The following is a 9220-nucleotide window of genomic DNA, read 5'->3' as shown; positions in this document are numbered from 1 at the left end:
AACTAATGCCTAAAAAAGTCTTGGCAAGGGTTGGTGGTCAAGGATCTCTATCCTAATCACTAACCACAACATGAGAATTGGCAAGGATTAATCTCATTAAATCATCCTCTAACTAGTAGTAAAGGAAAGTCAAATGAGCTATATCAATCCTAGTCCATAAGTTCTAACTCTCCACTAATTCAATTAGTGAGAACTAGAGTCAATGGCTCCCAATCATCAATCACTTGGACATTAGTAACTCAAGAGGTCCTAAGTTACCTTTCCAAGCCAAGAGTATAAAATTCTATTCTAAAATCCAACCAAGCATTTCATCAAACACTTGGAAGGCATAAAAGGAAAGCATAGTAATATTGCAAGAAAAGTAAATCTACACTACTCAATTGCAAGGAATTAAACAACAACAAATCAAATGAACACAATTATTATGAATTACCTTGATTGAATTGAAAGAGAGTAGAAGAAACAAAAGTAGATCTACAACAAAACACAAGAACAACATAAAGGAAATTACAACAAAAGAGTAGAAGAAGATGAATCTAACAACAAAGAATTGAAATGTAGAAGTAGAAGAAAGCAAAGATTAAAACCTAGATCTAAGAACTAATCCTAATCCTAATCCTAATTCTAGAGAGAAGTGAGAGATTCTCTCTCTAGAAACTACTTCTAAACTAATCCTAATGTGTGTGTAATGAATGGAATCCCCTTTGCTCTTCAATCCTTGGCTTTAAATAGCATCTTTGGCGCCAAAGTTGGTTAGGATTGGGCCCCACAACCCTTCAGAATTCGTTGGCCACGTTTTCATTAAAAAATCATAAACCAACACCGACGCGTACGCGCACATCACGCGTACGCGTCCATGGGGTAATTCGCAGGTGCGCGCGCGCGTCCATGGGCGAGTTCAACTTCTTTGACTTTTCATGATTTCTCCACTTTGCATGCTTTCCCTCTTCACTCCTTTGATCCATTCCTAGCCCTTTTCAATCTGAAATCACTAACAAACATATCAAGGCATCTAGTGGAATCAAAGGGAGATTAAAACCATCAAATTAAGGGTCTAAAAGCATGTTTTCACATCTAAGCACAAATAAGAAGACAATCACAAAATCATGCTATTTTAATGAATAAATGAGGGTAAAAGGTTATAAAATCCCCTAAAATCAATACAAGATAAACCGTCAAAATGGGGTTTGTCACCTACTCGGGATATAATCAAATCCCAATGTATGAGCCAGACCAGGAGAAAACATCATTCATCACACCCAGAGCTAACTTCTGCTACGTGGTCATGCCATTTGGATTGAAGAATGCAGGAGCCACATATCAAAGGTTGATGAATAAAGTGTTTTCCCCTCATCTGGGGAGTCTAATGGAAGTATACGTCGACAATATGCTGGTAAAGACCAAGAAGGAAGTCGACCTCTTGTCAGACCTCTCTCAAGTCTTTGACACCATAAGGCTGCACGGGATGAGACTAAATCCCGCAAAGTGCGCCTTCGCGGTGGAGGCAGGGAAATTTCTAGGGTTTATGCTAACACAAAGAGGGATCGAAGCCAATCCCGATAAGTGTAGAGCCATCCTAGAAATGAAAAGTCCGACTTGTTTGAGAGAAGTCCAGCAGCTGAATGGCCGACTTGCAGCCCTCTCCAGATTTTTGGCAGGATCGGCACTGAAATCCCTTCCACTATTCTCCTTATTAAGAAAGGGATGCCAATTCGAATGGACCCCTGAATGCGAGGAGGCGTTCCAGGAGTTCAAAAAGTTTTTAAGCTAACCTCCTATTCTGACCCGACCAGTATCTGGAAAAGACCTCGTCCTGTACTTATCCGTAGCGGACAAGGCTGTCTCATCAGCCCTGATAAGAGAAGACGAGGTCGGACAACATCCAGTTTATTTCATCAGTAAATTTCTACAAGGCCCTGAGCTAAGGTACCACAAACTAGAGAAGTTTGCCTACTCCTTAGTAATAGCCTCACGAAGGCTACGGCCTTACTTTCAAGCTCACACAATAAGAGTCCGTACGAACCAACCCATGAAGCAAATCCTCCAAAAGACGGATGTTGCAGGGAGAATGGTTCAATGGGCAATAGAGCTCTCCGAGTTCGACTTAAGATATGAAACTCGGACGGCTATTAAAGCCCAATGCCTCGCCTACTTCGTTGCAGAATACGCAGGGGATCAAGAGGAAAAACCAACTACATGGGAACTCTATGTAGATGGATCCTCCAACAAAACAGGAAGCGGTGCAGGCATAATATTGGTAGATGAAAGAGGAACCCAGATAGAGGTTTCCCTAAAATTTGAATTCCTAGCTTCAAATAATCAGGCAGAATATGAAGCCTTGATTGCTGGATTGAAGCTGGCAGAAGAAGTCGGTGCTACAAAGGTGATGATATACAGCGACTCACAAGTGGTGACCTCCCAAATAAGCGGAGAGTATCAGGCAAAGGACCCAAATATGAAGAGGTACTTGGAGAAAACTCTGGAGCACCTTGGGCGCTTTGCAGAAACCGAGGTTAAACACATAACTCGGGATCTAAACAGCAGAGCGGACGCCCTATCCAAGTTAGCAAGTACCAAGCCAGGTGGAAACAACAGAAGCCTGATCCAAGAAACCCTCCAGGAACCCTCAGTAGTAAAAATAGAAAACAAACAAGAAGTACTTGAGGTAGTCGGTTTAAACCTCGGATGGATGAACCCCTTGGTCGAATACATAAAATTTGACATCCTTCCAAAAGAGGAAAAAGAGGCCAAGAAAATCCGGAGGGAAGCACAACACTACACCTTGGTGAGAAATATTCTCTATAGAAGGGGGATATCAACACCACTATTAAAGTGTGTACCGACCTCAAGAACCGCCAAGGTATTAGAGGAAGTACATAGTGGGATCTGCGGAAACCATCTCGGAGCAAGGTCACTAGCCAGGAAAGTAATTCGAGCTGGATTCTACTGGCCGACCTTGCAGAAAGATGCCACAGAATTTGTGAAAAAATGTCAACCATGTCAGATGCATGCAAATTTCCACGTGGCTCCACCAGAAGAGCTCATCAGTATCACTTCTCCATGGCCCTTTGCAAAATGGGAAATGGATTTGTTAGGTCCTTTTCCCCAAGTGCCAGGACAAGTCAAATACCTGATCGTGGGAATAGATTACTTCACAAAGTGGATAGAAGCAGAACCATTAGCCACCATCACCGCTCAAAGAAGTCGGAAGTTCCTCTACAAAAACATCATCACAAGATATGGGATACCTCATTCCATCACTACAGATAATGGAACCCAATTCACCGACTCTACCTTCAGAAGCTTAGTAGCCAGTATGAGAATCAAACACCAGTTCACCTCGGTAGAGCACCCGCAAGCCAATGGGCAAGCCGAGGCGGCCAACAAAGTCATACTGGCAGGGCTAAAGAAAAGATTACAGGAAGCAAAAGGAGCTTGGGCTGAAGAGCTCCCCCATGTGCTATGGGCTTACAGGATGGTGCGCGAAATTGTGATCACTACAACTTCACACAACTAACCAGCAAGTGCACTGGGTCGTCCAAGTAATACCTTACGTGAGTAAGGGTCGATCCCACGGAGATTGTTGGTATGAAGCAAGCTATGGTCATCTTGTAAATCTCAGTCAGGCAGACTCAAATGGGTATAGTGATAAGCGAATAAAGCATAAAGATAAAGATAGAGATACTTATGTATATCATTGGTGTAAGAGCTTCAGACAAGCGTATGAAGATGCCTTCCCTTCCGTCTCTCTGCTTTCCTACTGCCTTCATCCAATCCTTCTTACTCCTTTCCATGGCAAGCTCGTGTAGGGTTTCACCATTGTCAGTGGCTACCTCCCATCCTCTCATTGAAAACGATTGCATATGCTCTGGTCACAGCATAGCGGAATTCATCTGTCGGTTCTCAATCAGGCCGGAATAGAATCCAGTGATTCTTTTGCGTCTGTCACTAACGCCCCGCCCTCAGGAGTTTGAAGCACGTCACAGTCATTCAATCATTGAATCCTACTCAGAATACCACAGACAAGGTTTAGACCTTCCGGATTCTCTTGAATGCCGCCATCAGGTCCTGCCTATACCACGAAGATTCCGATTAAAGAATCCAAGAGATATTCACTAGAGCCTTGGTTGCTTGTAGAACAAAAGTGGTTGTCAGTCACCTTGTTCATGAGTGAGAATGATGATGAGTGTCACGGATCATCACATTCATCAAGTTGAAGAACAAGTGATATCTTAGAACAAGAACAAGCGGAATTGAATGGAAGAACAATAGTAATTGCATTAGTACTCGAGGTACAGCAGAGCTCCACACCTTAATCTATGGTGTGTAGAAACTCCACCGTTGAAAATACATAAGAACAAGGTCTAGGCATGGCCGTGAGGCCAGCCTCCCAATGATCTAAGAACTAGATGTCCAAAGATAAAAAATACAATAGTGAAAGGTCCTACTTATAGAAAACTAGTAGCCTAGGGTGTACAGAGATGAGTAAATGACATAAAAATCCACTTCCGGGCCCACTTGGTGTGTGCTTGGGCTGAGCAATGAAGCAATTTCGTGTAGAGACTCTTCTTGGAGTTAAACGCCAGCTTTTATGCCAGTTTGGGCGTTTAACTCCCATTTAGGTGCCAGTTCCGGCGTTTAACGCTGGAATTTCTTGAGGTGACTTTGAACGCCGGTTTGGGCCATCAAATCTTGGGCAAAGTATGGACTATCATATATTGCTGGAAAGCCAGGATGTCTACTTTCCAACGCCGTTGAGAGCGCGCCAATTGGGCTTCTGTAGCTCCAGAAAGTCTACTTCGAGTGCAGGGAGGTCAGAATCCAACAGCATCTGCAGTCCTTTTGAGTCTCTGAATCAGATTTTTGCTCAGGTCCCTCAATTTCAGCCAGAAAATACCTGAAATCACAGAAAAACACACAAACTCATAGTAAAGTCCAGAAAAGTGAATTTTAACTAAAAACTAATAAAAATATACTAAAACTCAACTAAAATTACCAAAACATACTAAAACAATGCCAAAAAGCGTACAAATTATCCGCTCATCACAACACCAAACTTAAATTGTTGCTTGTCCTCAAGCAACTGAAAATCAAATAAGATAAAAAGAAGAGATATACTATAGACTCCAAATTATCAATGAAACTAAGCTCCAAATTAGATGAGCGGGACTAGTAGCTTTTTGCCTCCGAACAGTTTTGGCATCTCACTTTATCCTTTGAAATTCAGAATGATTGGCTTCTTTAGGAACTCAGAATCCAGATAGTGTTATTGATTCTCTTAGTTAAGTATGATGATTATTGAACACAGCTACTTATTGAGTCTTGGCCGTGGCCCAAAGCACTCTGTCTTCCAGTATTACCACCGGATACATACATGCCACAGACACATAATTGGGTGAACCTTTTCAGATTGTGACTCAGCTTTGCTAAAGTCCCCAATTAGAGGTGTCCAGGGTTCTTAAGCACACTCTTATTGCCTTGGATCACAACTTTATTTCTTTCTTTTTCTTTCTTTTTCTTTTTCTCCCTTTTTTTTCGTTTTTTTTTTCTCTTTTTTTTTGTATTCACTGCTTTTTCTTGCTTCAAGAATCATTTTTATGATTTTTCAGATCCTCAGTAACATGTCTCCTTTTTCATCATTCTTTCAAGAGCCAACAATTTTAACATTCATGAACCACAAATTCAAAAGACATATGCACTGTTTAAGCATACATACAGAAAACAACAAGTATTGTCACCACATCAAACTAATTAAGCTAGTTTTAAAGATGAATTTGAAATCCTGTACTTCTTGTTCTTTTGTGATAAAAACAGTTTTCATTTAAGAAAGGTGATGGATTCATATTCATAGCTTTTAAGGCATAGACACTAAGACACTAATGATCATAAGACACAAACATGGATAAACATAAAGCACTAAAATTCGAAAAACAGAAGAATAAAGAACAAGGAGATTAAAGAACGGGTCCACCTTAGTGATGGCGGCTCTTTCTTCCTCTTGAAGATCCTATGGAGTGCTTGAGCTCCTCAATGTCTCTTCCTTGTCTTTGTTGCTCCTCTCTCATGATTCTTTGATCTTCTCTAATTTCATGGAGGAGAATGGAGTGTTCTTGATGCTCCACCCTTAGTTTTCCCATGTTGGAACTCAACTCTCCTAGGGAGGTGTTTAGTTGCTCCCAATAGTCTTGTGGAGGAAAGTGCATCCCTTGAGGTATCTCAGGGATCTCTTGATGAGAGGGGTCTCTTGTTTGCTCTATCTTCTTCTTAGTGATGGGCTTGAGGTCATGCCTTCTCAGTTGAACCGGCTTTGGATGCCATAAATGGTTATGGAAAAACAAAGAGCAATGCTTTTACCACACCAAACTTAAAAGGTTTGCTCGTCCTCGAGCAAAAGAAGAAAGAAGAGAGTAGAAGAAGAAGAAATGGAGGAGAGGGAGATGGCTTTGTGGTTAGGCCAAAAGGGGAAAAGGTAGTGGTTTGAATTTGGATGGTGAGGTAAGTGGGGTTTTATGGAGGTGAGTGGTGAAGAGAGATGGGATTTGATAGGTGAGGGGTTTGTGGGGATCCTGTGGGGTCCACAGATCCTTAGGTGTCAAGGAAAAATCATCCCTGCACCAAATGGCATCAAAAATCACGTTTTGAGCCAATTCTGGCGTTAAACGCCGGGCTGGTGCCCATTCCTGGCGTTTAACGCCAGGTTCTAGCCCTTTTCTGGCGTTTAACGCCAGTCTGGTGCCCCTTTCTGGCGTTAAACGCCCAGAATGGTGCCAGACTGGGCGTTAAACGCCCAACTGCTAGGCTTACTGGCGTTTAAACGCCAGCAGCTTCTTCTCCAGGGTGCTGTTTTTCTTCCTGTTTTTCATTCTGTTTTTTGCTTTTTTCATTGTTTTTGTGACTTCTTATGATCATCAACCTACAAAAAAGATAAAATAACAAAAGAAAATAGTTAACTATAAAACATTGGGTTGCCTCCCAACAAGCGCTTCTTTAATGTCATTAGCTTGACAGAGGACTCTCATGGAGCCTCAGAAATGCTCAGAACCGTGTTGGAACCTCCCAACACCAAACTTAGAGTTTGAATGTGGGGGTTCAACACCAAACTTAGAGTTTGGTTGTGGCCTCCCAACACCAAACTTAGAGTTTGACTGTGGGGGCTCTGTGATGAGCGGATAATTTGTATGCTTTTTGGCATTGTTTTTAGTATATTTTTAGTATGATCTAGTTAGTTTTTAGTATATTTTTATTAGTTTTTAGTTAAAATTCACTTTTCTGGACTTTACTATGAGTTTGTGTGTTTTTCTGTGATTTCAGGTATTTTCTGGCTGAAATTGAGGGATTTGAGCAAAAATCTGATCCAGAGACTCAAAAGGACTGCAGATGCTGTTGGATTCTGACCTCCCTGCACTCGAAGTGGATTTTCTGGAGCTACAGAAGCCCAATTGGCGCGCTCTCAACGGCGTTGGAAAGTAGACATCCTGGGCTTTCCAGCAATATATAATAGTCTATACTTTGCCCAAGATTTGATGGCCCAAACCGGCGTTCAAAGTCACCTCAAGAAATTCCAGCGTTAAACGCCGGAACTGGCACTAAAGCTGGCGTTTAACTCCAAGGAGAGTCTCTACACGAAATTTCTTCATTGCTCAGCCCAAGCACACACCAAGTGGGCCCGGAAGTGGATTTTTATGTCATTTACTCATTTCTGTACACCCTAGGCTACTAGTTTTCTATAAGTAGGACCTTTTACTATTGTATTAGGGGACTTTAGAGAGCTTTTGATCATGTTTTGATGATTGAACCCTCTTTGGGAGGCTGGCCATTCGGCCATGCCTAGACCTTGTTCTTATGTATTTTCAACGGTGGAGTTTCTACACACCATAGATTAAGGTGTGGAGCTCTGCTGTACCTCGAGTATTAATGCAATTACTATTGTTCTTCTATTCAATTCCGCTTGTTCTTTGTCCAAGATATCACTTGTTCTTCAACCTGATGAAGGTGATGATTGACGCCCATCACCATTCTCACCCATGAACAAGGTGACTGACAACCATTCTTGTTCTACAAGCATCTGAGGCTTAGTGAATATCTCTTGGATTCCTGATTGCACGATGCATGGTTGATCGCCTGACAACCGAGTGCTCGCCTGACAAACGAGCCAACCATTCCGTGAGATCAGAGTCTTCGTGGTAAAGGCAGGACTTGATGGCAGCATCAAGAGAATCCGGAAGGTCTAACCTTGTCTGTGGTATTCTGAGTAGGATTCAATGATTGAATGACTGTGACGTGCTTCAAACCTGTAACCTACTGGGCGTTAGTGACAGACGCAAAAGAGTGATTCTATTCCGGTAGGGGAGGGAACCAAACCGGTGATTGGCAGTACTGTGACAGAGTGCGTGCATTAGCTTTCACTGCGCGGATGGGAGGTAGCTGCTGACAACAGTGAAACCCTACACGAGCTTGCCATGGAAAGGAGTAAGAAAGGATTGGATGAAGACAGTAGGAAAGCAGAGAGACGGAAGGGAAGGCATCTTCATACACTTGTCTGAAGCTCTTACACCAATGATATACATAAGTATCACTATCTTATATTCTATTATTTTCATTCATCATCATATACATTTGAGTTTGCCTGACTAAGATTTACAAGATGACCATAGCTTGCTTCAATGCTAACAATCTCCGTGGGATCGACCCTTACTCACGTAAGGTATTACTTGGACGACCCAGTGCACTTGCTGGTTAGTTGTGCGAAGTTGTGTAATGCCATGGAATTGAACCACCAAGTTTTTGGAGTTCATGACCAGGGATTATGAGAGTTGTGAAAAGTATTGTTCACAATTTCGCGCACCAAGTTTTTTGGCGCCGTTGCCGGGGATTGTTCAAGTTTTGAGCAAGCTTTTGGTAACAATGCCTGGGATTGTTCTAGTTTGGACAACTGACGGTTCATCTTGTTGCTTAGATTAGGTATTTATTTTTTTCGAAATTCTTGAAGATGAATTCTAGAGTTTCATGATGATTTGTTGAAATCTGGCTGGCTGAGAAGCCATGTCTAATCTGATTGGACCGAGGTTTCAACTTATCACCACAAGAGCTTGTTGATTTTCATCAACCTTGCTTTTGGAGCAGTGATCTGCTAAGGCTTGGCTGACCTTTGGTCATGTCTAGTGTTTTGGACCGAAGCTTTCCTTGAAAGCTTGGCTGGCTGTGAAGCCATGTCTAATTC

Source organism: Arachis stenosperma, chromosome 7, assembly GCF_014773155.1.
Source record: "Arachis stenosperma cultivar V10309 chromosome 7, arast.V10309.gnm1.PFL2, whole genome shotgun sequence".
NCBI classification, from domain to species: Eukaryota; Viridiplantae; Streptophyta; class Magnoliopsida; order Fabales; family Fabaceae; genus Arachis; species Arachis stenosperma.
This window is presented reverse-complemented; position numbering follows the sequence as displayed.